This window comes from Arvicanthis niloticus, unplaced genomic scaffold (assembly GCF_011762505.2).
Source record: "Arvicanthis niloticus isolate mArvNil1 unplaced genomic scaffold, mArvNil1.pat.X pat_scaffold_954_arrow_ctg1, whole genome shotgun sequence".
Taxonomy (NCBI): Eukaryota; Metazoa; Chordata; class Mammalia; order Rodentia; family Muridae; genus Arvicanthis; species Arvicanthis niloticus.
Window position 1 is genome coordinate 8146 of NW_023046519.1, and position 26871 is coordinate 35016.

The following is a 26871-nucleotide window of genomic DNA, read 5'->3' on the forward strand; positions in this document are numbered from 1 at the left end:
GATCTTTAAAGGAGAAAACACAGTACTCAAGAGGTTTTCTTTTCTAAGAACCAATGTCCTTCTCTGTCCCAAGAGAGCACAGCAGAAGCCATTTGTTTCAATAAAGTATTTGGCTCATAGATCACAGCATATGTTTTTTCTTTTCAAGAGGATCCTTTTGAGACTGACCACAAAGGAAACACACATCTTGATAAACAGTGGGTGGATGTGTCAATCGCCATTAACCTTGAAGAGAAGAAAAAGAAGAGAATATGGGCTCCTTACTTTGTACTAACGTGTTAAATAGCATGGAGGGATGGTGTGGGTGTTATGACAAAAGTGTACCACTCTGGTCTTCTACAATCATTAGTTTCTTCCAGGATCAGAGAAGGAAGAGCAAGTATCCTCCCTAAGGCTTACAATGAAATATGTCACATCCTCAGGCTATGATGTTCATACCTGTGGGAGCCTTGGTGTTGGCCTTCCGGCTGTCCTGGGCCCCCTTCTGGGCCCACACATCCACCTTGTACTCCATGCCTGGCCTCAAGCCCCTCAGGACTGTGTTGCGCTTATCCTTTGGCACAGGGACCTCCTTGGTCTCTCCATCAGGAGAGGTGTAGCGTACCATGTACCTATCGATGTCAGCCTCCACTGGGTCCCAGGAGACACTAAGAGTGGTCTCTGTCACCTGGTCAGTCACCAGGTTTTTGGGGCCATCAATATCTAAAAGAGAAAGAGCTGATCAATAAATACTAGTAACAGGCACCAGAAAATGGGACCATTTGGCCTGAGCTGGGAGAGTTTCCAGTCCTTAAGGTTTCCCCATATTGTGTGTGCATCTTCAGTGCTTCATGGACAGAGATCTTGTCTCCACAGCCAAACTCAGAGCCTCAGAGAGGCAGCACAGGACAGTAGAATGAACACTGTATCCAAAGGGACTGTGTTCTACCTTAAGAGGCAGAGCTGAGAGGCAGGGAGCTTCTTGGGTTCCACTCAGCAGACCAAAAATCTTATTCAAACCCTGCCATCAGTCTGGGTAAGTGGGTAATAACCTGACTATTTTCTCATTTGTACATATGGGCCTAGGCAAATACATTATGAGATACATCAGTATTGTGTGAGTACTTGTGAAATGAAACCCACAAGGTATCAGCCGTGTGACTTATAGAAACTGCTCACTTCACAGAACTGAGGGATTCTAAGACTTGAAATTAAGGTGTTGACTGTGTCCTGCTCTTACCAATTTAGCTAATACTTCTAAGGACTAAGTGAATGTACAAAATAATCATTTGTTGCTAGTCAGCATGTAGAATCCTATCTCAACTTGTGCCTAATAAATTAAAGCTAGAATTGCCAAATGATCCTGTAATTCCACTCTTAGTTATATAACTAAGAAAAGTGTTGGCATATGTATGCAAAAACTTGTACACAGAAGAATGGGAATATAGAGAAGTACTGGCCTAGCATGGATCCAGTTTCTAGGTTTGATCCCCAGCATCACACACACACACACACACACACACACACACACACACACATATATATATATATATTACATATATATACATACATATATGTGTATATGTACACATGTCCTTATAACATTATTTATCACAGACTTTTAAAAGAATAAGTTAAAATAATCCAAATGTCAAACAAGTAGCAAACTGAAAATCAAATGTGCTCACATGTACTATGAAATGCTAATTTACATACTGATACATGTTATAATACAAGAAACCTAAATGAATAAGATCTCTCCAGAGGCCATATAGATGATAAATTCATTATAAACAATGTCCAGAACAGAGAACTGTAGAGCCAGACAGCCATTGTTAGTAGCATTGGAGGTAGTGAGAAGGGAGACTGACTGGCACTGGCTGTGAGTCTGAGCTTGATTCTTTACAGAGGTGAGAATAGACTATAGTAGTAGTTACAGAACTCTGTGCGTAGTCTAAATTAATCAAATCATACATATTAAAGGATGAATTTCAATATGTAAATATCTGCTAATACCGTTGCTCTCACAAAATGTGCAAACAGACATGAGAAGGCCTTACAATTATCAAATGTTATATGAAATAACAATGTACAATTCCCAGAACAAAACACAACACTCAGGAGAGGATTTATCACTAAAAACATAACATTCTTTGCTTGCTCCAAAGTGATCACAGCGAAAGCCATTTTCCTAAAGTACTTACCTCACAGACCCTAACATACATCTCCTTTCTATTTCTTCACTAAGAGAAATATTTTGAGATTAAACACAAAGGGAAAACACAATTGGAAAAACACTGGGCAGAAGTCACCTGTCACTGTTGCTCAGTTCCAACATGAGATCAAACCCAGGGCTCGTTCATGCTGTCCAAGCATTTATTACTGAGTTATATCCACAGTTCATCACAAACCTCTATGAGGCTGAAGTGTAAGGCTGAGCATGAGATCCTTATTAAAAGCCATGTGTCAGAGGCACTTAGAGATGGTGCAAGCTGTACAAAATGATCTGCCACCTTGATTCTCTCGAAATCATTGAGCATCATAGCAGTGAAAGAAACCCAAACATGACTTCCCATAGGTGTAAGATGATAACTGTTACCTTCTCAAGGAACAATGTCAATTACCTGTTGGGGCCTTGGTGCTGGTCTTCCTGCTCTCCCGTGTCCCCTTCTGGGCCCACACGTCGACCTGATACTCCACACCTGGTCTCATGCCTGTCAGGACGGTGCTTGTTTGGTCCTTCCCAATGAGAAATTCCCTGGTCTCGCCATCGACAGAGGTGTAGCGCACCACGTACCTGTCTATGTCAGCCTCTACTGGGTCCCAGGACACGGTGGCAGTGCTCTCTGTCACCTGCTCAGTCACCAGGTTTTTGGGGCTGTCAATATCTAAAAGGAAAAGCTTGATCAATAACCACGAGTAAACTGAGTGTGGTGTCTCATGTCCATAGTCCCGGTACTCAGAAGGCTGATGAATCATAAGATCGTGAATTTGAGATCAGTATAGGCTGCCGCAAAAGACTGTCTGTCTAAACCAGTGATTGTCAACCTGTGGGTCACAATCCCTTCGGGGATTGAACAACCTCTCACAGGAGTTGTCTAAGAACATTGGAAAGCACAGATATCTACATTACAATTCATAACAGGAGCAAAATTAATGTTGTAAAGTAGCACCAAGAATAATTTTAAAGTTGTGGGGATCACCACAACATGAGTAACTATATTAAAAGGTTGCTGCATTAGGAAGGTTGAGAACCACTGGTCTACACACACGCGCGTGCGCATGCACACACACACACACACCACGTGCACACACCAGACATCATTACTCATTAAGTCTGGGCTGAGCACTCATTCCTGTCCTTACAGTTTCTCCTATCTCCTATACTGGTGTTGATTCATGGACAGAGATCTTATCTCAACTAGACTCTTGGAACCTCAAGGAAGTAGCCTAGGACAGTAAAAACATTCCCAGTCCAGTGGCCTTGGAGACTTCAACTTCTAACTAAACCTCCATCTCCTCACCTGTAAAAGTAGATTTTAGATACATGTACAGTAAGATATTGCAGTATTCCATGAGTATTTAATGAGTCAGGCACTGATTCCTACTTTATGGGAATTATAGATATCATGTACTGCACTAGACTGAGGATTCTCACCTATGAATGGAAGCATGGACTTCTGCTTTACCAACAAAACAAATTCTCCTCAGGGCCAAGTAAATGAAAAAATGTGCCCTTACTTTTGCTTGTGGGTATGTAAAAGGGCACAGCCACTTTGGAGATTAGTTTGGCAGGAACTCAAAATTAAATACATAGGATTAACAATTTATTTCTAATACATCCACCTAAGAGAAATGAATGCCCCAGCATTATTATTCATGATGGGAACAAGCCAAATAGCCACCAAGAAAATTAGTAAACAAATATATATATATATATATATATATATATATATATATATCCATACAAAAATATTAATGTTAATAAAATAAATGTCAATATATTATAACATAGATGAACCTGAAAATTATGTTTTGTAGAAATAGTAAATCACAAGATGCCACATACTGTGTTACTCTATGTGTTACAACTGTCCAGAACAGAGAAATCTAGAACAGACGGCTATTGCTACTGACAGAAAGGGAAAGAGGACATGCAACAAATGGTAATGCATGTCATGTTCCTTATTGTGATGACAATATTCTAAATAGTGTTAATTGCTGGGCAACGTTGTCAATATGTGATACTAAGTGCTGAACTGTATATGTTAAAGATTGAATTTTATATATACACACATCTTCATAAGGCTGTTCCTTGTAAATGAAACAGAAACAGGAAAGCCTTGAAATTACCAACTGTTGTAATGTGTGTTATATATGTCCTACAACTCTAGGACTGTCAAAGTGGAACACACAGTATTCAAAAGAGAACCTACTCACTAACAGGACAATAATTTTTCCCGTTCCAAGGTAAGCCCAGCAAATGCCACTTTCCTAAAGCACTTAGCTTCTAGATCCTAAAGCATATGCTTCTTTATGTCATTTTATCTTCAAGATGAAATAATTCAGTGTTTGACAGTGATGGAAATACACAATTCAAAAAACAGTGTGTTGATGTAAACAATCACTAACCTTTGTAAGACCAAAGTATGAGTCCATATTTCTGGATTAAATGTAAAGGTCATGTGGGGGTGGTGTCAGTATTATGACAAAAGTGTGCCACTCTGGTCTTCTACAATCATTAGTTTCTTCCAGGATCAGAGAAGGAAGAGCAAGTATCCTCCCTAAGGCTTACAATGAAATATGTCACATCCTCAGGCTGTGATGTTCATACCTGTGGGAGCCTTGGTGTTGGCCTTCCGGCTGTCCTGGGCCCCCTTCTGGGCCCACACATCCACCTTGTACTCCACGCCTGGCCTCAAGCCCCTCAGGATTGAGTTGCGCTTATCCTTTGGCACAGGGACCTCCTTGGTCTCTCCATCAGGAGAGGTGTAGCGTACCATGTACCTATCGATGTCAGCCTCCACTGGGTCCCAGGAGACACTAAGAGTGGTCTCTGTCACCTGGTCAGTCACCAGGTTTTTGGGGCCATCAATATCTAAAAGAGAAAGAGCTGAACAATAAATACTAGTAACAGGCACCAGAAAATGAGACCATTTGGCCTGAGCTGGGAGAGTTTCCAGTCCTTAAGGTTTCCCCAGATTGTGTGTGCATCTTCAGTGCTTCATGGACAGAGACCTTGTCTCCACAACCAAACTCAGAGCCTCAGAGAGGCAGCACAGGACAGTAGAATGAACACTGCATCCAAAGGGACTGTGTTCTACCTTAAAGAGGCAGAAGCTGAGGGGCCAGGGAGCTGCTTGGTGTCCACTCAGCAGACCAAGAATTTCATCTCAGCTCTGCTGTCATCCAACTGTTATTAGCCAGCTTCAGGCAACTCAGCTGCCTGTCTGTAAGTTCTGCTTCCTCACCTCTAAAGTTGTATATAGACTCTTCTATAGACTTTGAGGTACTAATATTCAACATGTATGTCTGTTTTCATCAGTTAATAGCTTTGTTTTAATACTTGGACAAGTTGCTTTACTGTGTTCTGCATTTGTAAACTTGAAAATTTTTAGGGGTGTGTGTGTGTGTGTGTGTGTGTGTGTGTGTGTGGTGAGCTCTGTCAACTAAGATAAAAACAATGTTTATAGCTTTAGGACCACAGAATATTCATTCTGAGATTCAAAATTTAATAAAAGGCATTCCAGCCCTTGGGGAGATATTAATTTATATCTTGTAGAGGTGTTACATCATAGTGTTACATCCTATGAGTTAATAACATGCTAGGACTCTCCTTAGCACCAAGTAGAATGTACAAACTATTAACTACATTACTATGATGAAGTCAATTCATCGATACTTTATAAATCCAAGAAATTATTGTTCTCCATGCCACATAACAGAAAATAATTGAAAATATATTTTATCAACAAAGCTAGTAATAAACTATTTTTTAAGAAGTTCATTGCAAAAGCCATTTTCCTAAAATAATTTTTTCAAAGGTTTATTTCATATGTTGCTTTAGGCTATGACCTCAAGAAAACTGGTATCTTAACTTCCCACCTAGAAGCCCACAGGTAAGGAGGAATCGATATTTCTAGGATCCTTGGCTGATCAAATATGTCCAGATTATTAAGGAAGGTTGGAGAAGTCAGTGTGTTAAGGACTCAGAAAATGGAATTATTTGAAAAAACTTTGAGTACCTTGGGTGAGGTCCTAAACTTTATCTGTTTCCCTGGGATCCTGATAGAGCTTATTGTGTTTGCTATGGAACAAATGATCTTAGCAGGGTTGATTGGTGATGCCTGAGACACTCTGATTGCTACAGCTCAGCAGAGGGAGAGGGAGACACGGGGCGTGCTAAGCAATCTCCAACACAAAAGGAAGATCCCTGCAAACAAAGGATTGTCCTGACCAAATGTCTTCAGTGCTAAGGTTGAGAATCCCTTTCTAAAGCATGGGGAACACATCAGCATGTGTTTGACATGTGACTAAAATTCTTCATTGGTGAGAAAACGGCAGGCTGCTCTCACAAAGAGCAAGAGAGGCTTCAGTGCTACACACAGACAAAAGAATGGATGTGTGGCTCCCATGAACTAAGCATCTGTTGAAAACTGGTGCTTGGGGTTGCGTCGAGAGCTGTCCTGGAGGACTAGCTAGAGGGGTGCCATGATGCCATCAGAGCAGTTTGGATCCTCAGCTAGCCAACCTTGGTCAACCAGCCACTAGAGGAAGGGTGCTAGGGGATAAGAAGGAAGGAGTGCTAATGGGTCAGGATGGAAAAAAGGATAGTTAGCCATCTGAAGAACAGGACCTAACGTTCAAGGAGGAAAGCATAAGAAGAGTTGAGCCATACCACTTCCCTCAGCAAGCAGTTAGCATGCAAACAGCTAGCTGCAAATGAAGGATGGACCCATACATGGAAATGGACATTTTCATTACTAAAAAATCAACACCAAGGGGACTAGACACCGGCTTGTTTGTAGATAACAAAACACCGCAATTATTTCTGCCTAAAGCATTCACCCGAAGGGCAGAAGCAAGAACAAACTTCTTTGGAAGGGTCTAAACAAGTGCGGAATTTTTAAAAGACAAAGTTGTTTGTGGGTCACCACCGATAAGGCTGGCTCTCTCAGCCTGACAGTTACTTGTGCTTCTCTCATATTTGCTTCTTGCCAAAGTGAGACGTTCGGTTTTAATAAACAAATAAGCTTCACAGGCAAAAGAAGAGGCAAGCGGGGGAGGCTATGAGCAGTGTCAGTCTTTAAAGACCACAATTTGGGGACTACAGGATGAGGCGTGCATTGTAAGAAAGGCGGTACACAATTCTCTGAAGTGCATCATCACTTCTAATCAACAAAATCATGCTGTCTGCCAAAGTCAGAGAGGGGGGAATCAACTTAGCCATCCCATGCACTTAGAAACAACATAGTGCAATGCATGTTCCATCACCTGTGGGAGCCTTGGTGTTGGCCTTCCTGCTCTCCTGGGTCCCCTTCTGGGCCCATACATGGACCTTATACTCCATGCCTGGCCTCAGGCCAGTCAGGACAGTACTGCTCTTCTCCTTAGGCACTGGAACTTCTCTGGTCTCTCCATCAGCAGAGGTGTAGCTCACCATATATCTGTCAATGTTGGCCTGAACAGGGTCCCAGGAGACACTGAGGAGTGTTCTCTGTCACCTGGTCAGTCACCAAGTTTTTCGGGCTGTCAATGTCTGAAAGGTAAATGTTTGAAAAGTCTAAGCTTAACAGTGGAAGCCACACCACCACCACCCTTATCTTGCTTTTTATCTTCCAGAACATTCAGCACAAGGCCAAGTCTCTGCTGGGAGTCAAGGGACAAGCAGTTTCTGAGTCTCAATTTTGAAGTCAGGCTAGCTATACACTTAACATCTTTTCTTGACTTTCGGCTCCCTAAAATGTAGAAGGAACAATATCTTCAACAGTAACATATGGTACATCGAGACAACCAATTAAACACCTGCCACACTGTCAGGGTACCTAATTTATCATTTATCAAGGCTGCTTCCTCGGTGAGCACTCTGAGGTATCGTCACAAGTATTTCCAGAACCAGACCCTCTACACACAACCACTGAGTCTGCTAAAAGCATCAACACTGTGCGATTGTATTTCTCTCAGAGACCTGAGGCTGACTAGGTTAGGCTGGCTGGCCAGTGAGCCCCAGGGATCCACCTGTGTGCCTCCCCAGAGCTGGAATCACAAGTGTTCACTCCCACATACAGCTTTTTGCTAAGGATCCAGACTTAGATTGTACGGCAAGCACTCCACCGGCTGAGCTACGTCGCACGCATCTTAACATTCTAGTTGTAGTCTCTGGTTCAGATCCCAACCTGTGGTACCGTGCACACTCAAATTCATACTTTCATACTCCATTCTAACCATGCATCTCTCTCTCTCTCTGCTTACCTGTGGGAAGCCTTGGTGTTGGCCTTCTTGCTCTCTCGATCGCCTTTCTCCGCCCACACGTAAACTTGGTACTCCACACCTGGACTCAGGCCGGTGAGGACAGTGCTCCTCTGGTCCTTTCTCACTGGAACCTGCTTTGTCTCAACCATCCATGGAAGTGTAGCTTACCACATACCTGTCGATATCAGCCTCTTACTGGGTCCCATGAGACAGACAGAGTGTTCTCTGTCACCCGGTCAGTCACCAGGTTTTCTGGGCTGTCAATTTCTTTAAGGAAGATACAAAGGAAGAGGGTAAGCTTTATTACTTTCTAGTTCCTAAAGAGGCCAAAGGCATGGCCAGAATAATGACTCAGTTAACTCCACAGACAGCTATATGCCAGGGATTGAAAGATCTTAAGGCTTTAAGTAGACAAGTGTTAGGTATTCTAAGAATAAACTGCCAGTATGCCTGGAAGGAAGAGTTCAGACCCATGCCAATGTATGGATCAATTCTATAAACTTTTCTTTCTTTAAAGAAATGGCTTTCATAAGCCATTTATATGTAATTTACCATAAATTCCATAGCACTCTCTTGCAGTTCCCTTACCCTTGTATCTGAAAGTGAGTATATTTCAATAATCTTTTCCCCCATCCCCCGCTCTGTCTATGTTCTTTTGAAATGAAAAATGTCCTGGAAGTAGGAAGCTGTCAGTGCTTTTTCTATTGTGTGTCCAGGGAATGGGGTGAGCTTTAAACTGGTGGTACTGAGGTGTAGGACTCATGAGAAGGAGCCTAGTAGAATCTGAGTACGAATAGGCCAAGCCTGCCTCTGGTTGTCATGGTTCCTCACTTAGGACAAACAGGCATAACTTACGTTTCTGTCTCTGCCCCTCTACAAAGAAGGAAGGAGCTGTCCTTCCTCATAGATGAAACTACTGCATGGTGCATGCTTGTAAGGCTTGCTATATAAGAATGGCATATAAGGTATGGGATATCCCTTTTTCCTCAAAATGTAAGGCCTTAGAGTCAAACAAAACTCTATTATATTCAACAATATTATACAAACAAAAAGGCATTCCTAGATACGATGTCTTTATCACCCTGCTCTAAGAGTCAGCTCCTCGAGAGTGTTCCCAGAAAGAAAGGAGCATCTCAGCCTGCACCACCACAACCGGCCAGGCTAGCAGTGACCTCAGTAAAGCAAGTAGCCCCATGAGACAACTGGCCTTAAGGAGCATTGAGATGCGGACTATACTTTGTCTGCCATGGAAGAATAAAAGGTCTAACTCCTGGGACATTTTAATGTCCAGCCCCATCCTTGTTGTTGTACCACTTCACAGACATGCCTTACCATAAAGGACACTTGAAATTATCAATTGCCCAACCTCATACCTGAGGCCTTTGCACGTGGTGACTTCCCTATTAGCTCCCACCCATCCTTCCAGGCTCTCTTCAAGGATCCCTTCTTAAACACTTTCTGCCTCAAATTGGTTTTTGGTCAGTGTTTTATCACAGCAACAGAAAGCAAACTGGGACACTCGACATGCATCAGTCGCTTTATATGAGTCAACCCACTGGGCTGGACAGTTTCCTGTCAACTCGACATAAGCTAACGTTATCTAAGAGGAGGAACATCAATTAAGAAAATGCCTACGTAAGACTGGGCTGTAGGCAAGCCTGTAGGGCATTTCTTAGTTAGTTACTATTGGAGGAGGACCAGATCACTGTGGGTAGTGCCACCCTGGCCTGGTGGTTCTGGATTCTATAAGAAAGCGGGCTGAACAAGCCATGAGAAGCCAGCCAGTAAGCAGCACTTCTCTGTGTCCACTGCATCAACTCCTGCTCCAGGATCCTACCCTGCTTGAGTTTCCTGCTCTGACTTCCTTTGATGATGAACTGTGATGTGGAAGTATAAATTGAATAAACCTTTTCCTCCCAAATTTGATTTTGACCATGCTGTTTCATATCAGCAAAAGTAACCCTAACTAAAACACTTATGCAACCTTCCCCATATTCCTATAACCAGACACTCCTGAGCCATTTTATAAGCCAGACACTGACCCACCACCACTCAGCTAATAAATGGCAACACTGAAGTTAAATTTTTAAATGGCCAAGGGTCTAAAACTGTATTCCTAATTACTACGCATGCTTCTCTGAAGTTCTCTGTATTCAGTGATTGTATAAACACAATCAGCGGATCCTTTCCCTCTGAGTTCTTATTAAGTGCTGTGAAAGAGCAGGCGGATACCAATTAGACTGTTGTGAATTCAGAGATGACCAATAGAGTGTTCAAATACAAAGATTAGCCATGCTCTGTCCCAGTATGCCTCAGAACATCTGAAGGCCTGAGCTGAGCAGAACAAGCAGATGCAGTTGGAGATCCTTGTGTTTCTAAACATTTAAGAGAAGTATCAGTTCGTTTGGCAAATGATGATGTGGGATGCAAAACCATTTGTATAGTCTGAAAGAGAGCTCCTGATGCATGCATGCAAACTACTTCTATCACCACTATAATCTGAGATAAGCATTCAAATTTATAGTTGGTCCAATGTCTTCAGTTTTCATTTAAAAGTAAAAAAAAAAAAAATTACATTTTACTCTACTCCAAGACAGATGTATATGGAATTCCATCCCAAATAAATATGACTAGTTCTATAAAATAATCTTATAGCTCAGTCTAAGGTTAAATATAAAATAAATCATAAATGTGGACATTTGAAATTTGCTTTGGGATAAAAATCTCAGCATTGAGCAGGGAAAATAGATGCAAAGTTCCACCCTTAACCGAGGAGTTAACCTGCAACTCACATCTGCTGGGAAGTAGGAAATCTATTTCCCGTGGGGTGTCACTAGGTATAACAGTCATACTCATACTCCAAGTAGCCCCTATGCCCAAGGATAAAAGCCAACACAAACAAACTCCATCGTTTTTGTGAGCTTTGTATATATTTTTTAGTTTGTTTTGGCTTTTGATGTTTTGAGTTTTTTGTCTTGTTTTATTACTTTGTGGAGGCTTTTAGGAGAGAGAGAGAGAGCAGAGAGAGAGAGAGAGAGAGAGAGAGAGAGAGAGAATGGGAGTTGAGTGAACAGGGAGGTGAAGTGGTATGGGTCTGAGATTAGTTGGAAAGGGAAAACAATATCATCCAATAAAATCAAAATATATTGTATACAAATTTTTAAAAATAATAAAGGTCTTTTAAAATTGCTTTTGTAAATATTCTCCAACCCACCAATAAAAGAGTCGATGCCAAGTGGCAATGATCTTCACCTTCAAGGCAACTTCCTCCTCACCTGAGGAAACCTACCTACCTCCCATTCTCCCGTTACCCTGTGAGGGCCTTGGTGTCTGCTTTCTTGCTTCCTTGGTTGCCCCTCTCAGCCCATACAAAGACTTTGTAGGCCTCTCCTGGCTTCAGGCCCGTGAGAACGGTGCTGCTCTGGTCCTTGGGCACTGCCTTCTCCTTGGTCTCCCCTTCAGGGGAGATATAGCGCACCACATACTTGTCTATGTCAGCCCTCACTGGATCCCAGGAAACAGATGCTGTGTCTTCCGTCACCTGGTTGTGACCACATTGGTCGGTCCATCGATTTCTTCATACATAAGAAATAAAATTTAGAGAAACCAGTCACCTGGTAAAATCCACAATCACTTTAAAGTCTAGGTCAGTGGTCTTTCCACAATGCAAAGGGGTCTCTCCTTCAACCATAACAGGTGAATATCAAGCCTCTGCTTAACCTGAAACTGAGAATAGGTCCCTGGTAGATTTTTAAAAGATCTGTTCTAGTTTCAGATCACTGACTACATTAGAGGAAACTCCGTTAGGTGCAGCTGATAAACAGACTAATCAATGCTATCACTGACAGTCGTTTCTGTGAAATATCCACTCCTTTAACGTGTCTACCTAAGTACAGGTGGGATGCTCTACATCATTTCCAGGAGACCACTCAGCAACTATTCAAGAACAGTTATCCCTTCTCTTCTCAATTTCCCCGGAATCAAAACAACTGACCTCTTTGTCTATTTATTCCTTTCAAATTAAAGTTTCTTGACAGGGCATTTATCATCAATCTATACAATGTTTCTTTCTTTTTTCTTTCCCAAAATAAATGTGCCAAAAATTTAACTTATTTACCCCACAACAATGTATGTGGCCAGGAATATGATGGCATTCAGTAATTATCAATAAATAAAACAGCCAGGAGTCTTTGTTGAGGTCATTGGTGTTCAGAACAATTTGCCAATGGTATCCTGGACACATACATGCTTCTCAAAAACACACCCTGTACCTGTGGTCTCAGGAAGCCCCTTACCAAATTCTGCCAACACTAAGTCCCTGCCAAGTACAACCAGCAGAGATTCTACTTCAGGAAGTGTAAAATAAGCCCAAGCATCTCTTAGCTTCCTTCAGGGACTTTTGTTTGCTTATTTGGTTGGTTGGTTGGTTGGTTGGTTGGTTGGTTGGTTGGTTGGTTGATTAGTTAGTTGGTTTTGTTTTATGCTTGGGGAGTTAAGAGAGTTCTTTAGAAACAGAATCTTACTATATAGCCCAGCCTGGCTTGAACTCACAATCCTTGTATCTCAGCTTTCTGAATGCTGGGATTAAAAGGAGTAAGAAGAGGAGAAGAAGAAAGAGAGGAGAAGCTAGGTGAAGAAAGAGAGAAAGAGGGGGGAGACAGGGAGGCAGAGGTTCAAGTATCTCCCCCAGTCAAAGATAGATGTTATATCTAGGTTGGACAGTGGGTTACACCTCTGATTGAACAATTCCAAACTTATAAAGCCTATGATTAACATTATTTTAAAAAATGTATAAATGCAAAAAGGAAAAGGGGGCATGGGATAGGGGTTTCGTAAAGGGGGGTTGGGGGGGGAATGGGGAAAGGGGATGCCATCTGAAGTGTAAATAAAATATCTAATAAAAAAAGAAAAAAAAAAGAAAGAAACAAGTATCACCATATATACACATACCTCCCTGCCTGTGGTGGGACATGCCTGTAACTCCTGCACTTAGAAGCAGAAGGAACATGAGTGCAAGATAAACCTGGACTATGCATCAAGTTCAACACAAAACTGAACCCACTGAGTAAAACCTTACCTAAAAAATATAGTAATTTAGTAAACACATAAACAAAACTTTTTTTTTTTTTTTTTTTTTTTTGGTTTTTTCGAGACAGAGTTTCTCTGTGTAGCCCGGCTGTCCTGGAACTCACTCTGTAGACCAGGCTGGCCTCAAACTCAGAAATCTGCCTGCCTCTGCATCCCAAGTGCTGGGATTAAAAGCGTGCGCCAATAAAGAAAACTTTTAAGTGATTCCAATATACATCAAAGAATGAGGACTTCCACGTTAAGTCCAATTATCTCCATTCTATGCATGTTTAATAATGCCCTTAGCCAACATTTATACTTATTAGTTTTTACCTTCTTAAAGTTCCGTCTATAATTTAATCTTTTGTCTAATATGCCCCACTTTTCTGTCCATTTTTCTGTCACTGGAGAATTTTATAAGCAAGCCATCAATACACATTCATCAAGGTCACTGATAAAGATGTCAAACAGAACAATGGTAAGACATGACCCTAGAATGTCCTCTGTATATGGATATACATCTTTTTAACTGAAAAGCCACAGAACAACTTCTTGGTCTAAGGCAGCTAAATTCTTCTCCTCCCTGTGCCCAATCTATTCCTGGTCTCTCAACCAAGGATTTTTCAGAGAGAAGTTACAATTTCACATAGTCCCATTTTTCAACCTTAGCTACAGTGCACCTTTACCAAACATAAGGGCAGTGTTTTATTTTCAAGGAAAGATGAAATGTGTTCCATTACCAGAGGCAGTTCATATTCATTTAGTAAGTCTACTGCCATTTACTAAGCATACACCAAGGGTCATGGTGCTTTCCTTTCATTAGTTACCAAATCTCATGGTAAAAACATAAGGCATTCACCAGGTCCCTCAGAAGTTAGGAAACTAATAAAGTCTTCCCCCTCTTAAAGCATAAGTATATGCTAGGCCCAGATCCATAATAATAAATATTAGCGACTGTCACTCCACTAACAATCTTTGTCTATTTGCAGCTGTTGGAGTGCTAGGCATATCTCACAGGCAAAGGGAGCTCCATGGAATGAGAGAGGGGGGATCTGGATGCAGAATCCTGCAGAACCCCAATGCCAACTTCAGGAGGCTCTAAGAGATTGTTCAGAAGTTATGCACACAACAGAGAGGATTTCCTCTTACCCCTTTCTCCAGTGTCTCTGTGCTTGCTAGGGAGACACCACCCCCCAAAGCTATATAGCTCAGTCTGGGCAACAGTGATGAAAGGTGACCCACCCACATCTACAAAGTTCAGCATCCTAGCAGTGCCTCTTACTCTGGCACCTTGCCCCAGTCAGTACTTAGCCTGTAGCATCTGGCCTCTCTGCATAGGCCAGTGAATGGGTAGGGTCAGAACTGTCTATGTGCACTGAGAGAACCAACCTGGCTAGCCCTGGAACTTGTGTTCCCTTAGCATCAGCCTCAGAACGCTGAAGAGGTTACCTGAACGCTGAGTCGTTACCAAGGAAAACCCTAAGCAAACCCTCTAGAATCATTTGCCTTTCGTTTAAAAAACATTAACTTCATAAGTCACATAATCTAGCTAAAGACACTGTAGTTTTCCATTGGCTTTGCTGTAGAAAACATCCAGTGCGTTGCTGTAATGCTAACAGCTGCCTAGGTGGCTTTGCAAGGACTTGCGGAACACTTTGCTGGCAACACTGACTCTCTGCTCTTCTGTGCACATGTCTGATGGGTGACTGAAATAGGTTGGAGCGTCTTGCTATATCTGCCTTCATTCTGTGTTTGTCTTCTTTTTTGCTTTAACCTTTGAGTCAGATTCTACTCTGCTCTGCATGTAGACATGTTGATCAGTTGAGAGATGCTTTGCCTAAAGTTATAATGCAGGATTAACTTGACCTAGACCTTGCTAAGTCTCTTTTTCTCCTTCAGGATTTAAAAACAACAAACAACAACAACAACAAAAAGACCTATCAGATGATGCCACGTCAAAACATGAAACAATGAAAGAGGAGGCATCTGGATTTCTGAAAGAGCTCCACTTGTTCAGAGAAAAGACAGTAGCACCTCTTTTCTTGGTTGGGGGGGGGGGTTCTCTCTCCCTCATCGGTCTGGTCCTATGTATGTAACTCCTCACCTCCCTAGCCTCCTGAGTGATTTTCAAGTAAAAATTCCTATTTCCTCATCCTTCAGTCACTGAATAAAGCCTTTCTTTCATTGTAGTACCCATCTTCCCAACATTGGATTTTCTTCAGGGTGAGCTTCCAGACCTGAGTTAGGGAACAGTAGAGCCCAAAGCCTAAATAAATAAATAAATAAATAAATAAATAAATCTTGGTTATGAACACCAGGAAAAAAATCAATCTAGATCTATATCTAGAATAGGTCTAGATCTAGAAGTTTAACCACAGAAGTCCATCTAGAGACAGAACCAGCCTAGAACTCAGTGATTTCTGCCTCCTTCCCCAACCCCTTTTCTCTCAACTCATTAGCAGCGTAGACTAGAAGGGGGTAATCCTCACAGAGCTGTGATCCCTGATCATTCACAGGGCGGAACAAAGATAGCAGCCAGATACTGACATCTGAAATAAGAAGTAGACCCCATGGACGGACCCCACACACACAAAATTGCATGAAGCCAGCACTGCCAGACCAAAACCTCCCTGTCTGCCAGAAGGGATGTGGGGAACATTGAGTCGTTTTTCCATGCAACAAAATCTTCCAGTAGCTGCCATGGTGGGCCAAATCCTAGATGAACTACAGCTGTAGCCTCATATACAAAACAGGATCTTCTCCAACCTGGTCCCAGAGTCCTCCTTCAGCTACTACTTCCCGCCTGCTGCACACTGGCCTCTATTGGCCTTGTCCTTTTGTGATATGAGTTCAATAAAGGGATGACTGGAGAGGAGGAGGGAGGAAAATGGTAATTTGTTGACAACTGTGGGTGAAACTAATAGTAAGATCTCTCCCTCATCTTGAATGCCACATAGAAACTTTGACTTAAATATAGTCACTGACAAGAGCCACCACACCCTGTCTCCTTGAAAGCTTTCAGAAGTATTAAAACTAACTAATTCAGAACAACAAACACTGCTCTCTTACTCCAAGTATTCCCAACTCTGCATAAGCCCAAAGCAGGACAGGAAGACAGAAAAACTTCTGGGCATGGGAGAAGGGAAAGGCGCAGTCACCACACACCCCTGTTGTAAGGATTGCCTGCAGGGAGACAATATCGCTTTTCCTGAGAGAGATATGAAACTGGAGAACTGAAGAGTTCAAACAACAAATGAACCATGTTTAAGGACAAAATGTAATGGCCTTTGAGTTCAACCATATCCTATTGTTCATTATCTGTAAACCTGAGGGTTTAAAAAAAAAAAAAAACTCTCAAAAGAGTTGTGAACAGAGTTTACAACCCAAAGGTCGTGATTTTGTTTTGAGCTAAGGTACGGCAATACTTTCTTGGACCTTTTTGACTTAAACTTTTCTTCTCAGCTTTCCCTTAACTCATCTATAAACCTGTAGAATACACTCATAGAACAGCTTATCATCTCATTGAGAGATAAGACAGTTCTTGAATTAAAAAGCAAGTATACTAGAACATTTTGATTCAATGTTTTAATGTTAGATTTTTAGATTTAAAAACAGATCATGTTCTTTGACCAATCTAACCTCAAATTCCTTTGTAGATACAGTTAAATACTTATTATTCTCTGTCTCTTGAGAAGCCTATACCTATCCCTTTTAGTACGTTCTATCCTTTCCCTAATAAAGCTTAGTTTGCTCCATTGTTTTGTCCTCAATTTTTTTTTCTTCAGGATAATTCAAAGTCCTGGTTGTAGCAGAAGGAGCAGAGGTTCTTGGGAGAATGCCTCAAGCTGCATAACTATCAGTGTGGAATTTGATCTCCTGTTTGTTGCCTGTGATAATCCAATCTCTCTTACCTACTGTCAGTGTAGACTCAGTGTTAAGCACATATGTGTTACTTCCCAGAATTTTATAAATGTATTCTTGGCTCTCTATGTTCCACCCACACACCTTTGATTGCTATTTAGCCATGTTGCTAATAGTCAAAGGAACTTGTCCAAGAACCTGGTCAGGGTTTTGTTTTGTTTCTGTCTAGCAGCTGTAACAGCTCAATAAACTCTTTTATTTGGAGACCCTTCAGTTTTAAGAGTTTTGTTTTAACAAGTGCCACTGGTTGACTTGTTAAATGGAAAATAACTGAGCTGCATTTTTCTTTTCCTGTGTGCGTATATGCTGCTCTTAAATCCCAGTACACTTTCTCATCTTGCAAAAAACAAAAATATTTGGAGAAAACAAAAATTTTATCTCCTAAATTAACTCATCGTCTCAACCAGGTCTGGCCTGACCTCAGAAGCTATAGTATCTTTTTCTTTTCTTTATTTTTAGTAGTGCACACACCATAGATTTATTTCAAATCCAGTAAAGTATCTCATCCTGATGTTCAGATATAATTGACAATAAAAACACTTCTCAGATGCTAATAGTCTAGTTGGGATAATATACTTGAAAGGTTAACTACCAATTCAATGTCACATGCAATTAATTGCTGTAAGAACTCAGAGGCTGTGACATTTAATGTGACTATAAAAGGCGTTCGTCAAGAACTACAAGTTTTGTTACCAGGATAAGTTGCAGTGTAGGCCAGTAAGGGTGGATCCTCCCTCCTGATCATGCTTTGGACTTTACATCCCCTTGTCCCTGGGTAACATTAGGAAGAAAAGCTTCACAATTAACCTCATTAGGGTTTAAAATAACACATGAAAAGATGGAGGTATCAGGACTTCTCTGGATCCCATTAAGGGAAAGCATAGCACGCTCCCCTGGTTAAAAGAATGGAAACTGAGTTTCACCTCTTTTCCTGTGTGTTCTAGGTGGAGACTGACATTCTTATGGGCTGAAAAGATCAGAGCATGCTATTGTTTTTCCCCTAAATGTTAATTCACTGGACCCCATGGATCTCCTGACTAAGAGTTTAGCCCACAGGAAAGCTGATTCAGCCCAACATATAAGGTAATGAGAGGAGTAATCACCTATCAGCCTTTGCTAAATCTCTGCCTGTTTTTTGAGTTCAGACTTTAAAAAAAAGAAAAACTTTTCCTTTTTCATTCATTCATTTTCTTTTTTTAAAAATTACTTGTTAATACCAACCAACGTCTGGCATTATGGGCTTTCTCACCATTCCGCTGAAGCGCCTCTCTCCTTCTACCATGCAGCTGCTTGCCAGGGTGCACTGCTGAATATGCCAGCTCTCTTAAACCCGGACTCTCTTCCTCTTCTCCATCCACCTCCTCCCACAGCTGTTGAGGTTTACAGCTGGCCTCCCTACTGATGTTGTTCCTCCAGTTTCCTCCTGAACCCACTTTTAAATTCTGATCCTTCAGTCCAAATCTAATAGTGTTTTTAGTAGGTACTATCAGAAGTGAATTGACTTGTATGATACCCAGTTGGTGTCTGATGGAGAATTGCTAGCTATATGAAGAATAATCCAAACACACACACACACACACACACACACACACAAATGACTAGCTGTTGTGTGTTGTGTTGATTGTGTAAGAGGAGAAAACATATTCATCTCTCAACTGAAGGATCAACTAGAAAGCACTTTGCTTCTGTGGCTAAGCACCAAGGCTTAGAGGTGAGCATCCTTTTTTCAAACCCAGCTTTGCCATTTCCTGGCTGGGTGATCTTGACCTTCACCCTTTCAAGTCTTAGTTTTTGTAAGCCTATGACCAAGAAATAACAGTAGTAGCTCATCCATAGACTGACTGTGAGAACTAAATGACAAAAGGCATGAAAAATGCTGAGGGAATTTGCTGCCTGACATGTAGCAACCTTTCAATTGATCTACAACCTCTCAATCAAGCCAGAGAGAATGCCTTCAGAAGTAAGGGAGGCACTTGCCATTTTCTGACTCACTCAAATGTCTCATCAACCATTTAGGCAGGCTACCCAGTCCGTCTTGTCTGGATCATAAATTAAATTACAACTCTTCATTATAGTTACCCAGCTCTCTAACCCCAGACATTCCGCCTCACTATATCAGCCTAGATAGCTACTTCTAAGACTGGACTGGAAAGAAAAAAAAGCACCCTTTAAGAAAAACTCAAATTTTAAAGATTCCTGTTTTGTGGGCTCAAATTGCCAGCCTCTTCCAGGTCTCAATCTGTGTAGGCAGGAGGTGCACAGTTCAATATGCATTTAAGCCTTCGATGTTTTCAAATTCCATTCTGGTTGATATCTGACAAATGATTGCCGCACAACATCTTATAAGTATTCTCATTAGACAAACTATACCATGACTCCCGTGTGTGGGTCTTAAACATCATCTCCCATTTCAGAACAGACTGCTTGAGTGTGGCCATTAGGAACAAATACATGACATATAGTCTAGCTCTTCTGTCTTTGGAGAATTCAGTTCTGTATGCCTATTAAGTGCCTTGAGGCAACAATGATTCAGTGATTGAAGAAATTAACATCAGAAGAAAGGCATCAGGGATAGTCTCTCCCCTTGACTCCAAGATCCCAAGGAAGGTTTTTCCCAGGACAAGAAAAGAAGTAAAACAGGAGAGATTTGCTTTTGTTCTTTGGCCCCTCAGTATAGATGCCCATCTAGGGAGCTGTAGCACCTCTCCATGGAAATCTTGCAACTGTCACACCGAGACAAGAAAACCTGAAAGTGTGAAGATGATAAACCCTCCATACCTGTCCTGCCATTCAGAATAATTGGCTTTCCCTCCAGATCACCTCTTATGGGCACAACTGTGATTTTATATTCTGTTCCAGGCTGCAGACCTAGAAAAAAAAAAAAAAAGCAGCCAACATGAGTGTGAAGGCAGGTTCCAGACCCCACTCCCACTCAGCTTCTACCTGGGTTCTCTTGTGAAGGGTAAGATTTATGCTAACCCCAAAGCTAAAAATCAAGGCAAGTAGCAAGCCTTGGGATTAGCAGAATCTAGTGTGATGGGGAACAGATGTCAACGAGTCCTTGGGGCTCCTGCCCTTTGTTGGCTATTGAGTATTTATTTCCCAATTTTATTTATAGTCCAAATGTTTTCCAGCTCCTAACAACCAGATTCACTCAAAACTTCTTTCTTATAATAGAAGAAAGAAGAGAATCTGGGCTAAGTCATCTCCCTGTGGAAACAACTTGAGTGGTGTTCCTCATGACACAACTATTCAGACTCCACTAGCAAAATGAAAACAGACAGTCACATCTATGAAGCCTGCACCCTGATTCTCCTCTCCACAACATGAAGAGGAGATCTTTTCTCAAACAGAGCTGAGGAAGTAGGCCGCAGAGTGAGGACACAGAGGATGGACCATGAAGCTAATGAGTCTGAGCATCTTTTGCTTAGATGGCTTCTTATAATGACCTGTGGTATTCATGACTGTACTGTGCTAACAGAAGACCTTGAAAAGTGTAGAAACTTCAAGTATTATGAAACTTAGTCTATCCTTGCATCCCTATTTACTGAGCTCTAAGTCTCAGTAGAGCTAGTTCAATCATCTGAGAATCTGAGATTCCCTATGATACTCACCAAATCAACACATCAACTCTCTTTTATTCTCTCTCTCTCTCTCTCTCTCTCTCTCTCTCTCTCTCTCTCTCTCTCTCGTATCTTCCTCAACCCTATCCCAGCATTCCTCCAAAAGAAGCATGTATACACCAACAAATATAATATACATAGGCCCTCAAAAAATATGCTGACTTGGAAGGACACTTGAGACATATACTGTAAATGAAGTGTCCTGGGATTGCAGCCCTTAAATGCTGGCACGGAGACAGCAGACCACCAGAGCAGGCTTATATCTAGGTGTCTAGAATCAAGTGTGGTTCCTAAGGCCTGGTGTGCACTGTCTCCCTCCACCTTTGCTTCTACAGTGAACATCTGGAATCTCCCAGTATAGACTCTTACCAGTGATGTCATATCTACTCTTGGGATCACGGCTCTTGGGCACAGTAACCTCCGTCACTTCCTGCCCTGTTAAGGGGCCATACCGAAGCTTGTAATAGTCCACCTCAGTCAGCGGGTTCTCCCACTCCACATCAAGGGATGTCTCGGTCTCTTCATTTACCCAGGCTGTGCCCACCACAGCAAGATCTAGAACAGAGATCATAGAAGACATGAGAAAGTGGTTGAGTACAGAGGTCACAAAGGTCTGAAACAGTCCACTGGCCACTAGTCAGCCCCCGTTCTTGACACACTGAGAGGTGGCTTCCATTAAGGACATAGTCTTGGAGCTCCCCCGGGTAACAACTGGTTGTTGCTCTTGGCAATCTCTACAGAAGGCAGAATCTTCCTAGAAAGACTCCACTTCTCATCCCACTGTGCACCATGCAGCTCCTTTCATATAGACTCTGACCAAGCTGGAGCTGCTCCTCTCGAGCCAGTATCCAAAATGTCCAGCCCAAGGCTCAGCTGCTCTTAACGGGTATTCTCCCTTTAGCGACAGCATCCCTGTCCTTGGCAATAGTCATGGAAATAGATGCATGTAAAACTGGGGTAATACATTTCAACTTTTCAAAATATAACATTCCTAATGCAACTAGATCCTTCCTCTAACTCCCAAATTAGAGTGCATGGTCTCATATGTTCTATACATTAACCCAAAACAAAACCGCAAAGCAGGTGATTTTTAACTTGGTCTCTCTCTTCATCTTCCCCAAACTTTCTATCAAATTATAATGCTTTCACAAGGTCCCCAGTGTATTCACGCTGCCTTGTTGCTCTATTCTTTAAAGGACACTCATCATATGCCTTTGTTCACAGTTAAATACATAAAGCTAAACATTTGTTTTACCAATTGGGAAATAACCCTAAAATTTTAATTCAAATGAATGGCACTCTAAGGGAAAAACCTTTGGAAGGGGTCAACTGAGGGCTTTTGTGAACATTTAGAATTGCAATAGCTGTATCCTGGGCTGATAGAGTTTGCTCTTAAAGTATAAGACAGAAAAAAAAGAAAGAAAGAAAGAAAGAAAGAAGAAAGGATGAACAGAAAGAAAAAAGATAGATAGATAGATAGATAGATAGATAGATAGATAGATAGATAGATAGATAAGGAAAGGAAAGGAAAACTCTCAAGACTCCCAGCCTTGGCCCCTTCCAAGGTCTTGTCACCTTTACCTTGGAGGCACACCCACCCATTGTGGCTGACCACTCATCAAGGATGCATGACAACGAACTTTTACATTAGGTAGAGTATAAACCCTGTTATCCCAAGGTCCCACTGTTCTGAGAACTCTGATTCTCTCATCTACAGACAAGAACTTCCCAGAGCCTTTCTCCTTACCTGCTGCTCCTACCTGCTAGGCCCAGGCTCTGCTTTAAGACTTCTTTCAAAGAGCGAATTAATTCCCCAAGTGAAAGCCAATAGAAAAGTAATGAAGGTGACTTCAGGATTATAGAAGAGGTCCTACATGGCTTAAGAGAGTTGGGAAATAGTCACAATTAAAAAAAAAAGCAAGAAATTAAGGCGAATGTTCAAGATGGGAATAAGAATTAGTAGGTCTAAAGTTCCCTGAGGTACAAGGAAGATGGATTTGAACTTGAACCAGCTTAGACAGAAAGACACACTTCACAGTAGCAAGATTTTACAAATCCTCAGAGGAAGACTCTAAGAAGAGCTGCTGAGGCTTTCAAACAGATGTTCCAGCCCTTCCCTGGGAGTTTCGGCACTATCCGGTCTGTAGCAGATGTAGCTACAGACAAAAGCAGCCCCTACTGTTCAGAAGTTGGCCTGGCTCTCACAGCTATGCTTAGTATTCTCCAGTGCTCACACGCCATTCCACAGAACATTAGCATTAGCCAAGGACACTCTGCATACATGCAAGACTGAGACAAAAACAAAGTCATTCTATGACCATGTCTGAACACAGACAAAAGCAAGACTATTGACCACAGAAATGACAAAATGTCCCCTCTCCTGACTAACAGGCAAGGTGGTTACTTCTTCCCAACCACAGCTTTGGCTGCTTCTACTGAGCCCACTTTCTAGAGAAGAGTCCCTAAAATGCCCAAGCACGGTTACGCCCTTCTTCTGCCCTACCCCCACACACTTCTTAGCAATATCCCAATCAAAGCAAATCCCCGTTCCCCCAGATTATCTAATTGAACCCCATATTCTAGAACCAGTCCTTCTTTACGTTCTCACTGAGACACCCCTGGAGTTCCCCTATGATGTATGTTTTCCTAGGATAAAACGAACAACACAATCCCATTTGTTCGGCTAGAAGGGTGTTTCAAGTGATTGCTAACAAAGGCCTTCCCTAAACTATCTACAATAGTTCACCACATTCCTACCAAATCAGGAGAGGCAGCCTTCTGTTTCCACAAAGATGACTACAAGCCAACATCTACCCATTCAGATCTTCCCCAGGGATTTAGAGTAAGGTAAGACTGCATATTTATCAGCGCCTAGAACAGCACCTGGTGCCTGGTGGGTCCTCAATGAGTTGGGTAATGGAAGCAATCAGTCACTCAAACAGCTAGGCTGGTCCAAACTCTCAAAAGTCAAAGCTGCTAACATGAAATGCCCTACAGTGGGGAGAGGAAACCTGTAGAGTCCATATCCAGTACAAAGACAGGGCATCAAGTGGAGGGATGGGGTTGCCATCCCACAGTCAAAAATTCTGACCCAGAATTCTACCTGTCTAAAAGAACTTCAGGTACAAAAAAGGAGAAGAGACGAGGGAAAGGAGGTTCAGTGACCAACCCAAATTGGGATCCAGCCAAGGAGAGGCTCCAAGGCCTGACACTATTACTGATGCTATGATGTGCTTACAGACAGGAGCCTAGCATGGCTGCCCTCTGAGAAGCCCAACCAGCAGTTTAAAGAGTTAGATGCAATACTTACACCCAACCAATGGGCAGAAGCTAGGGACCCCTGTGCTTGAATTAGGGAAAAGCTGGAAGAGGGTGAACCTATGGGAAGACCAGCAGTCTCAATTAACCTGGACCCCCAAGATCTCTCAGACACTGAGTCATCAACCAGGCAGCATACACGAGCTGATATGAGGCCCAGACACATATACAGCAGAGGACTGCCAGGTCTGGATTCAGTGAGAGAACATGCACCTAACCCTGGAGAGACCTGAGGCCCCAAGGAGTTGAGACGGGGATGGGGAGAACGGGGTAAAGGAGAAGTCAGAGGGGGGTGGACAGAGAGGGGATAATGACTGGACTGTAAAAAAAAAAGATTTAATAGTAGTAGTAGCAGTAGTAGAAACTTAAAAAAGAATATTCATGAAAAACTGGATTTCTAAGGAGTGTTATCTGCTAGGCAGCTACATAGTGTAGTTCCTCCCCACACCTAGAGGAAAACAAGCCACCTTTTAAGATGACTTAATATACTGACAGGGTCTCACAAGGTAGCTCAAGCTGGCCTGGAACCTGTGATCCTTCTGCACCTTTCTCCTAAGGGAGAAAGAGCATTGTGCCACTACAGCTGGTAGTGATGGTGGTGGTAATGGTGCTGGTATTGGTGATGGAATAGTGGTTTTTGCAGCTAAAAGCCTTTAAAGCAACTAACAAGGAACCAGTCAGAATGGTCCAGTCAGTCTGATTCATTATTTGCATTATAATTCCAGATTCTTTACACAGAAGTGTTAACATTAGCCACTGTGTGTCTTCATGGTGTGCGTATGTATGCACATATGCAATTATACGGATGTGTGGAGGACAGAGGAAAGCTTCAGGGATTCTTTCTCAAGAACTGTCCACCTTGGTTTTGAGACAAGTCATCATGTTGGGTCACATTGGTCTGGAACTCACTGATTAAGTTAGGATGGCTGACCAGTGATCTGCCCGGCTCCTCCTCCTTACTCAGATTCTAAATACCTACATAGAGACCACTTTTAACATGGTTTCTAAGGACCCCCAAGTCCCTAGCCTTTTTTTTTTCCATGCTCAGGATTACATGTGATGGGACAATTTGTATACATTTCCGAATAGAAGTCTCCGCCCATGCCACCCCACCCCCGCTTTCTTTGTTTGGAGAACACTGCTTCAAGAGTTATTCCCAGGGCTTTCCTTATTTGTTGCAAGTCATAAACCCCTCTCTACTGTTTTAATTCCCTGGTTGTTCACCGAGACATGAACCTGTTGCATTAGTGACATAAGCAGTGACGTTGATTCTTTCTGTCAGTCTGGTGTTGTCTGATGATGCAGGGGAGACTGTGCCCCCGCCCCTCCCCCCCCCACACAAGCCAGTCTAGCCAGTCTAGCCAGTCTCCTGCATCCCCTACCCTGTTCTGTATCCAAGGTTTTGGGACTCTGTGAATTAAGTCTGCCAGGCCCTTCACCTTGGGTTCAGCCAGAAGGAACCAGCAACAGATCAGAGAACAGGAGAGAGTTCCCGCCACTGGCCTTTGCTCTCCCTGCAGGGGTGTAGCAGACAGCTGTGTCTGGATGCTCCTCACCTGTGGTGGCAAGTAGATGCTGAGGACTGCTAGAGATGTCTTTCTTCACGTTACGCAGGGTGACTATGTACTTGGTGCCAGGCATCAAGCCGGTAATGTCATAGATGTGCTGTTCCTTGGGCACCTGGACCTGTTTTGTAGCTTGCTCCTTCCCCAGGGGGTAGTAGCTGAGCAGGTAGTGGTCCACCTCACTGGAGGGCTCCCAGCTCACCAGCAGGGAATTCTCTGTGCTCTTGAGTAACTGCAGGCCCTGAGGAGGCACCACTGCAGGCGGAAAAGAAGCAGGAAGTGAGGATAGAGAGGGGAGACTTGGTAGCCAAACGTCTACTATGCACTTGATGCTGTGGTGGTAGGTTTGCAGGATGCAGACCAAGCATCACTCCATTCTTGACACGGTTCCCCTGGAAGTTACTGTCTGGTTGCCCTGATGCCAAACATGTGCAATCCATCACAACCAGGACCACCACCGCCACCACCAAGAATAGCCCCTGGGGAATCTGTGCAAATGCATATCCTCAGAACCTTCCCAGGAACCTCTCCGTACCTCTCCGTGGCAAACTCTGGCAGTAGATCCAGGACTTTATTCTCTTATGTCTTTTATTTAATTCGTTGGAAATTTCATACAAGGATACAATGTATCTCGATCACGTCTACCCCTCACTTCCTCCCCTCAGCACACTCCTCAGCTTCTTGTACTTCTCTCCCTCTTCCCTGCCCCTTCCCGACCTCCTGCCTCCCTTTCCTTTCTTTCCACATATACCTGGTTAATCCAGTTAGCACTTCCTATTTGCATTTAGGTATGCGGCCTGCCCACTGAAATGTGGACAACTTACTAGAAGCCATACCCAGCAGCCATCAATTATATAGTTCCTCAAGTAGGACTGGGTGAGACCTGGGCCCCCTTCCCCACCAGCCAGCTCTAGTGGTTGGCTCTC

General features: G+C 42.6%; 1 pseudogene across 1 annotated transcript in view; it reads right to left on the reverse strand.

Annotated features, from left to right (window-relative positions):
• Positions 1-418: 418 nt before the first annotated feature.
• The window catches only part of LOC117702541 (tenascin-N-like), a 35046-nt pseudogene continuing 8593 nt past the window's right edge, over positions 419-26871 (reverse strand). Inside the window, exons 4-12 of the transcript XR_013070439.1 lie at positions 25937-26200; positions 21432-21617; positions 20218-20307; positions 11737-12026; positions 8452-8718; positions 7474-7738; positions 4814-5077; positions 2604-2867; positions 419-702 (exon numbers count right to left, since the gene is read on the reverse strand). The product of XR_013070439.1 is annotated as a tenascin-N-like (transcript). The remainder of the gene's footprint in view (positions 703-2603; positions 2868-4813; positions 5078-7473; positions 7739-8451; positions 8719-11736; positions 12027-20217; positions 20308-21431; positions 21618-25936; positions 26201-26871) is intronic.